The 10,000-nt window shown below is 33.3% G+C and overlaps 1 protein-coding gene across 2 annotated transcripts in view; it reads left to right on the top strand.

Annotated features, from left to right (window-relative positions):
- LOC137627652 (uncharacterized) overlaps positions 1 to 10,000 on the top strand; it is an 830,137-nt gene that overhangs the window by 96,967 nt on the left and 723,170 nt on the right. The window lies entirely within an intron of this gene.

The raw sequence follows: 10,000 nt of genomic DNA, 5'->3' as shown, positions 1-10,000 counted from the left end.
AACATCAAAGTAGTTTCTCAATATTAACTGAATATATTTTTTCCCATTAACTTTATATTCATGAAGTCTGTATTCTTTCATATGTATAAGACACTTTTCTAAAAAAAAAAAAAAAAAAAAAAATTCAACCCATCCTAATTTCAGTCTAAATGAACGAACAGACACATTTCCTTCTACATAAGAATCGCCTTTTTGGTGTTTGTAGGGCTAATGCTCTGGTTATAGTCTGTGCTACTCTCTTTACATCCTTAACCATTACTGTTATAATCTCTTTACGGGTCCATTAATACTTGAACCTAGATTATTTTGAACCTTGACTCACAGGTATTTCATAATAGACACCAGGTCTACATAGACTCTGTCTTGCCTAAAGCCACACTGTTCTTCCTCACTCGGGTCTTGATTCGTTAACTGCAGTTTCTTCGTGATACACATTTCCACACACGAACGTTTAAATGTTTTATCACTGTAACGTTTCAAAGTTTTATTAGTGTAACGTTTCAATGTTTTATCACGGTAACGTTTCAGTGTTTTATCGCGGTAACATTTCAATATTTATCAATCACATTTCAAAGTTTTATCACTGTAACGTTCCAATGTTTTATCTACTTAACGTTTCAAAGTTTTATCACTTACGTTTCACTGTTTTCACTGTAACGTTTCAGTATTTTATTACTAACGTTTCAATGATTCATCTCTAACGTTTCAATTTTTTATAAACAAATATGTTCGTATAAAAATTAATGTGATACTTTTTTTGCTCTGTACTATATTCATTTCCTTTTTTTTTTTGGAACAATGGTGGTCAATCGGTAATGGACTTTCTCATTACATCTCATATAAATTCATGCAGAAGGAAGTTACTGTAGAGTTCGGATGACACGTAGGTCCCCAGGATCAGGACTTAAAGTCCATACCCTATCTATCTATATCTATCTACCTACCTACTATATATATATATATATATATATATATATATATATATATATATATATATATATATATATATATTTATTTTGGAGAGATGCCGTCTTCTATTTTTGAACGAACTTGGATATTTTCTGTTCATGATATTTTCAATTTTTTATATATTACAAATATATGTATATTTCTATGTATATGCATGCACACGTATACACAAAAAGTACCCACACACATATGTATATATAAATATACATATACATATACTATAGTCTTTTGAGTGATTTCACCTGGGTCTCTGATCCCGAGGTCATTAAGAGAATCCAGACTTTAATGTATCAATATATATGGCTTATTTGAAATATGAAAAACAAGTTTAAATGTGCAAAATTTATCATTAACCGAATGCCAAGTGACAAACCTACCAATTAGCTACGGTGGTGAAGATGGGTTGATTTCAGTTCTAAGTAGAAAAAAAAAAATCTGAATTCGACAGGTATATGTACAGAAGAATTTTCATTGACTTTTACCTTTCTTTTTGGTAAAGTGGTATGGTCACTATCATACAGGTATCCTGAACCAGGGTTCGAAACCCGGCCGGTTAGATAATGTAGTCTTTGAGTGATTTCGCTTGGGGCTCTAATCCCGAGGTCTTTACAAGAATATAGACTTTAATGTAATAATATATATATATTTATTTGAAATATGAAAAAAACACGTTTAAATGTGCAAAAGTTATGATTTTTATATATATATATATATGTATATATATATACAGTATTTATATATGTGTGTAAGTATATATATATATATATATATATATATATATAAATATATATATATATATATATGTAAATATATATATATATATATATATATATATATATATATATATATATATATATATATGTAAATATATATATATATATATATCTGTAAATATATATATATATATATATATATATATGTAAATATATATATATATATATATATATATATATATATGTAAATATATATATATATATATATATATATATATATATATATATATATATGTAAATATATATATATATATATATATATATATGTAAATATATATATATATATATATATATATGTATATATATATATATATATATATATATATATACATACACACACAACAAAAACAACAACAACATTAAATGCAACCGTTTCTAGTCCACTGCTGGACAGAAGCTTCAGACATAGCAATGTATGTCTGAAGTTTGGCCAGTTTTCATCCCCTTATGGCCAGTGCGGATTGGTGATGATGGAAGATTTTTGTCCGATCGCTTACAGTGTGAAACTCCTTAGGGAAGAATGATTTATTCAGAGCTTCTTTGATATTAGTATTATTTCATTCAATGAGTTGTTAATATCTTACAATTATTTAGTGCAAAAGATTACATTTATATCGTTCCCTCACGAGTTGGGTGCAGGTAAAATGCCGTTGTATTTCGTTTCTTCACTGATTGATATATAACGTTATATTTGCAATTATAGGGTTGAAATAATACACAAAACTGAGAACCAATTATTTCTCTTGAAGAATGAAGGGCTGGAAACGTAGACAGGTACTTAACAATTCGCTATGGGTTGCGAAATCCATGAGCACCCTGATCAGGCAGAAAGGGAACTCGGTCTTGGACAGGTGTCCTCCCATGGACACATCATCTGGATAAATTCCTCCTACATCTCGGCAGGAATTGAAGGTATTCTTCCACATCTCGGGTAGAAGGAAAAAATGGGTATCTCCAACTGGCAACTTCTCTCCTTCGGCTTTGCGGCCAAAGTGTACTGCATTCCTTGAAGCATATACAATAACTGCCGGTTACATCGGCACTCGGTGTGGGTTTTCGCCTCAAGATGAATCCCAAAGACAATGATGCCACATACTTCTCATCATAATCCTGAAGACAATTTGTGTCATACACTTTTCATCATAATCCTGAAGACAATTTGTGTCATGCACTTTTCATCATAATCCTGAAGACAATGATGCCACATACTTTTCATTATAACCCTGAAGACTATGATGCCACATACTTTTCATTATAATCCTGAAGACAATGATGCCACCTACTTTTCATCATAAACCTTGAAGACAATTTATGCCACATACTTTTCATCGTAATCTTGAAGACAATGATGCCACATACTTTTCATTATAATCCTGAAGACAATTTATGCCACATACTTTTCATTATAATTCTGAAGACAATGATGCCACATACTTTCATTATAATCCTGAAAACAATGATGCCACATACTTTTCATCATAATTCTGAAAACAATTTATGCCACATACTTTTCATCGTAATCCTGAAGACAAAGCTTTCACATACTTTTCATTATAATCCGGAAGACAATTTATGCCACATACTTTTCATCATAATCCTGAAGACAATGATGCCAAATACTTTTCATTATAATCCTGAAGATAATGATGCCACATACTTTTCATTGTTTTCTTCAAGACGATGATGCCACATACTTTTCATTATAATCCTGAAGACAATTTGTGCCACATACTTTTCATCATAATCCTGAAGACAATTTATGCCACATGCTTTTCATCGTAATCCTAAAGACAAGGATATCACATACTTTTCATTTTAATCTTGAAGACAGTGATGCCATATGCTTTTCATCATAATTCTGAAGACAGTGATGCCACATGCTTTTCATCATAATCCTGAAGACAGTTATGCCACATGCTTTTCATCATAATCCTGAAGACAATGATGCCACCAACTTTTCATCTTAATCCTAAAGACAATGATGCCACATACATTTCATCTTAATCCTGAAGACAATGGTGCCAGAAGTTATTTTCCTTGTGGACAGCGAATGCTGTTACCCATTTCCAGCTGGTTGGACTATTATTGTTATAATTAGTACTAGCTGAGATACAACCCTAGTTGGAATAGCAGGATACTACAAGCTTAATGGGTTCAGCAGAGAAAATAGCTCAGTGAGGAATGAAAATAGAAAAATGAGTGGCTTTTATATGATAAGTAATGCTCCATAATCTGCCCCAGGCTCTATAGTCTCTTCAGAGCATGAAGTCGGTTTAGGGTAGGTCTGCCAGGGTCGTTTTCTGCTAGCTGCCAAATCATCCTTCGGACATACGTCTCTTTCTCTTATTTCGCATCCATGTGCTGTTTGAAAGGTATATTTCATATATTCTGTATATAGTAATGGAAGGTACATATTACAATGAGTGTCGATGTTTATGATTATAACAACTTTTCAGTTGATGTTATGACAAGTGGCAGGAATTTGTCTCCATTTTGCCACATTGTGGCGGTGAGGGTGTCCCCTCGTCCCTCCCCTGGGTCGAGTTAGGTGACCATTAAGGCTCACTAATTTTTTGATACGAAGCAAGAGAGAGAGAGAGAGAGAGAGAGAGGAGAGAGAGAGAGAGAGAGAGAGAGAGAGAGAGAGAGAGAAGGTGGGTTGTTGTAGGTGGGATGGGAGACGTTAACCTGATAATTGGCGGTCAAACTGGCTGCGCTGCACTCCCTTGAAATTGCAGAATCTGCCTCAACTAGAACCGACTTCTATTTGGTTTTGTCAAACATAACTAGAACTCTCCGACCTTTCTGACCTAACTACCTATTAAAATCTATAACAGCTTTATAGTTAAAATCTTAATAGTTTCCGTAGCTATTTCAAGTTGTGGGCAAGTAATTTCATCCTAAGTTGTCATTTATAAAAACTTCTAGTAATGCAGAACAATTTGTTATTCTAAAGTAGTTTATCAGGCCAGACGTTTTATAACTAGCACAATTTTATCATCAGCTGAGAATGAATACAGAAAACCGAAGGATAGGTACACTGCTTATATAAAGTCGAAAAAGAATTATCCATTCAACACACAAGCGTAGAGATTAGTAAGAGTGGCAAACCAGATTGGGGATAACATGCTGGATGGGGATTTATTCATTCTGTCCAGGAAGCAGGTGGTTAGAGATCTTTAGGAAGGGTCTGAGGGTCATGAATATGTTTCAGATCAGGTAATAGTAATCCTAATACCACAGGTTGATCGATTGTTTTTTCATAATAACTCTTGGGACCTGGATAATATGGAGACGCCCATGACGTCTTTCGAATACCAGCCCCTCTCCCTTCATGAAGGGGATACTAGTCCCAAAGAACTGTCAGGTTGAGCAATGTGGACTTCATATTTCATAGTATATTAAGATGACTACGACTTCACCTCTAGGGCAGACTGAATAGACATCTTCCTGATGGTGCCATTAGGAGGCTATGCCAGAAATCACGAAAATACCTGACTATGGCTAAACCTGTTATATCCCCATTCCTGAAATCATTCAATTAAAGAGGGAAGTTCTTGGAAAACCTTCAGAATGGAGAGTTATTTATGAACTTTAAAATATATCCGTTTGCCTGAGAGAGAGAGAGAGAGAGAGAGAGAGAGAGAGAGAGAGAGAGAGAGAGAGAGAGAGAGAGAGAGAGAGAGAGAGAGAGAGAGAGAGAATAAATTTCTATTTTGGGTTGAGTATCATCTTGGTAATTTTGTTTTCATTCTTACTACTCCATATTCCTGTACTCTTAATTAATTGACTAAATTTCCTATCAGAAACAAGGCATAGCTAACCCCTTTACTATATATATATATATATATATATATATATATATATATATATATTATATATATATATATATATATATATATATATGTATTTATAATTGTTTATATATGATATAATTTTAAGTATTACGCACAGACACGCGCGTGCGCGCACACACACACACACACACACACACACACATATATATATATATATATATATATATGTGTGTGTGTGTGTGTGTGTATGTTTATTTATTTTTTAGCGTGGGTGAGCACGTGTAATATGTTTTTAGTGTATCATTTATCATTATTTTGAGATTACCATTATTGCCACAGCCCTTGTTGTACACAATGCACTGCAGAATTTAATGGTACTCATCATATATAACATATTAGAACAGGGAACCAATCATCGGATTCAATATGATCGATGAGTAATTTTAACTATTTTTGGTGAGTGTTTGGGTTTCCAAAGGCTTATATAAATGGACGGATTATGGATTCCATTACATCAGAGTTATTTAGAACTCCCTCTTGTCTATTTATTACAAATCCTCACTTCGGAAGCATTATCGGGGTTGTGTTTATCGGGACAGTTTGTAACGCTTACAGAGATTTGGTCATCAATTTGGGCCGTTTGTCTGGCTTGGGCATATTTAGGAGGGCTTTCACAGCTACAGTCATTTTAAGATAAATGCCCATGTGGTTCTTTCATTACCTCCGCCAACGAAGTTGGAAGTAGGTTATGTATTACCCCGTTTGTGTTTGTGTGTGTTAGTGAATAGCTTCCTGGCCACAATTTTAATCATAGAGTAATGAAGCTTGTATGGATTAACTATCATGTATAAATCTGGATATGATTAGATTTTGGAAGGTCAAAGGTCAAGGTTACGGACTAGCTAAACGTCCATATCCTGTAATCATCCATAAGTTTGAACATCCTTGTCACAGAGACTTCAAACTTGATTCATATTTGAGTGTATGAAAATCCACGCCAATTATTTTATGCTATGGTCAAAGGTCAAGGTAAAGGTAAAGTAAAGTGTTGAAAAAAAAGCTGCCTTGGCGGAGGTTTACACTCGGTGAATTCCCCTCTAGTTTTAGAAAGTATAGTAGTTGAAGTGAAGCCATCTTTCGTACACAGACGCACTAATTTTACATTAACGCATATATCAGAAAGAGTTGACTGCAAATCTTACCCCCGCCCCCCCAAAAAAAAAAAACATTGGTTTTAGATATTCTGTAATAGTATTACGGGAATTTTTAAACCAATCAGTCGATCCATAATATGGTGTGATTTAAAGGAGATGAACTCAAACTTTATGGATGTTTTAGAAGAGGTAGAAGAACTTGGCAGCTCAGAACAACTTGCTCTTGTACATTTGATGGGATTTCATTCATACTTGCCAGTACAGATTTTATATCTACCGAAATAGGCTTTTGTGTTTTATTTTATAATAATGATAATAATGATAATGATAAAGGAGGAGGAGGAGGAGGAGGAGGAGGAGGAGGAGGAGGAGGAGGAGGAGGATGTCGTGCTAAAAATTTGATCACTGATGAGTAGGGAATTTGGGTAAAACTCTCTGGTATGTAAGAATGGTCTCACCAGATAAATATGGAAATACAGTAACACTTATGTTCCGACTTCTTTTAGATCCTTTGGTGTCTTGATTGACAGGTACCTTGCTTTGTAGTTCAAGAAACGAGGGTTCGATCCCAGTGTGAGTTAGAAGTCTATTTCTATACTACTGGTGGCTAAATATTTAGCTAGATATGCTCTCACACACCAGGGTTTGACTACTCCCTCTCCCTCCTACCCGAGAGACAGGGAGAGCTTATCGTGACCGGAAATAACACGTACACACACAAACACACTTAATATATATATATATATATATATATATATATATATATATATATATATATTATGTCATACTTCTAACTGTAATCGAACAGTTTAACATGTGCCCTTTAGATATATATACAGTATATACATAAATATATATATATATATATATATATATATATATATATATATATATATATATATACATACATATATATATGTATATATATAGTAAGAAACTTTATTATATAGGGGAATTGTACAATATATACATATATATATATATATATATATATATATATATATATATATATATATACACACATTAATTTATTGCCAAAGTTTAAAGACAGTAGGAAAATAAGTCATGTTACAGTAAAGAGCAATGTGCAGAGGGAGAGAGAGAGAGAGAGAGAGAGAGAGAGAGAGAGAGAGAGAGAGAGAGAGAGAGAGACATTGAAAGACGATCAGAGTAAGAAGAACTGATACATGTTGAAGTTAGGGAATGATTTTGTTTGCTGGTGAGATTTATAGAAAACATTCACCAAGTGTTTTTGTATATAAGAAGAAATGAATAACTATGCAATAAGGCTTGATCCAGCATACTAGCACTTCATTTTTATTGTTTTCTTTTATTTTATGACACACTTTAAAAATGTTTATGAAACTCTAAGTCAGTTGTTTGAAAGATAATGGATAACATGAAGCACTTGATGCCACTAAAAACTAACTTTACATGGTTATTGATATTTATATTTTAGGGGAAAAAAACAATAAAAACACACGTGTAACTATGTCTAAAATTTATGTTCGCTTGACTGCTATGACTAATCCAGGTGGATAAGTTAACATATGCTAACCAAGTTTTGACTTTTTATTTTGCTCCTTAAAATGTAAATGTCATTAGAACTTTTTAGGCGCTTCGAATCCTTGGATGACCCCCCCCTCTCTCTCTCTCTCTCTCTCTCTCTCTCTCTCTCTCTCTCTCTCTCTCTCTCTCTCTCTCTCTGCTACTTACGTTTTTTTGAGGAAGGTAAGGAAGTATTTCAATAACTGGAACCGTTCCAATTTGATAAGATTGAACCGAAGACAATTTATTACTTTGATGAATTCAGAATAATTATACATAGGTCTGAATGAAGAGATTCGTTTGATTACTGGGTATTATATCCTTCTTTGTGGAACTGATTTACTTCTCGATAGATGAACAGAAAAGAAAACTGTTGCAGCTTTGACCAAGTCTGATGGTTAAGCCCAATCTTCCCATTTGATGGTATTAATCAGAGGCAGTTTCTGAACATCTGAAATCGCCATTCTCTTGTGTCTACTCTCTCATGTGGTTTAGGACTTATTACTATAATAAGTAATATTTTTGTTAGAATTCGTTTATAACCCAGAGATTCGCTCTTCTCGCCTCATGAAGCCTTTTTTGGAAACTATTATTTAATTCGGAAATTCTCTGACTTCTCGGTTTTTATAATCCTGAAAATGTAATGAAATTCTCGTTCTTTTTTCCGTCCGTTCTTGTAATCTTAGGGCTGACAGTAGGTTCCGCAGCTTATAGACACACAGACACACACACACATATATGTAGATATAGTATATATATAAACACACACATATATGTAGATATAGTATATATATAAACACACATATATGTAGATATAGTATATATATAAACACACACACATATATATATATATATATATATAGATAGATAGATAGATAGATAATTAGTGTGTGTAAACATACTTTTATAGAAATATTGCCTTAACCCCTAGACAAAGACATATGATACCCATCCCATTAGCCTTTGCATTTATGAAAGACAACTGAAGGAATGACAGCAGACTCGTGCCGGAAATAATTTAAGAGAATGAAAATGTATTTTATTGTAACTTCTCACGCAAATACCTTTGTATGAAAGGGGGACAGAGCCGTCAGTTATTTTTTATTTCTCCTTTGTAAATAGGAGTGATTTAATATTTTTTTTTATATAATCAGGAGTTTTAGTATCTAGCTTATTTATTGTTCTCGAATTGTCACGTTTTTTTTTTAATCTTGAAATATTTGTTATTTTACGAGAAATCTCTTTCTTCTGAGCTTCTTATATTGATAGAAATATTGGGTTACTGGTCTTGGAATTATTTGTAGCGTTAATTTAAATTCCCTTTATTTTTTTAGGATTTGTCTCCTCATTTGGTACCGGGCATAATGCATTTGTGTTTGAGAGTAATATACACGCGCACACACACACACACATATATATATATATATATATATATGCGTGTGTGTGTGTGAATGAGTATAATTTATGTATGTTTGTGTATTTATCTGTCTCCCCTATATAATAAAAAGCAAGTGTCTGGATACATTTTTCCCCCGACACGCTTAGCAGCAGCCATTTAGAAACGAAAATCTCCCACAAATTGCAGAAACTGCCGTGTGGTAATAGGGGAAAGGGGGATGATGTGGCAAGGGTTGAATCTGTGGATGTACATATCAATTGAATTATTTAGCCGTCTTTTTTGACTGGTTGCATACACTGGTATTTGTGTATACAGTATATACACATTATATTCCATCAGAAACCAATTGAAATCTGAAGT

Source organism: Palaemon carinicauda, chromosome 35 (genome assembly GCF_036898095.1).
Source record: "Palaemon carinicauda isolate YSFRI2023 chromosome 35, ASM3689809v2, whole genome shotgun sequence".
NCBI lineage: Eukaryota > Metazoa > Arthropoda > Malacostraca > Decapoda > Palaemonidae > Palaemon > Palaemon carinicauda.
Note: the sequence above shows the minus strand (reverse complement) of the source record. Positions and strands in the feature narration are given on the sequence as shown.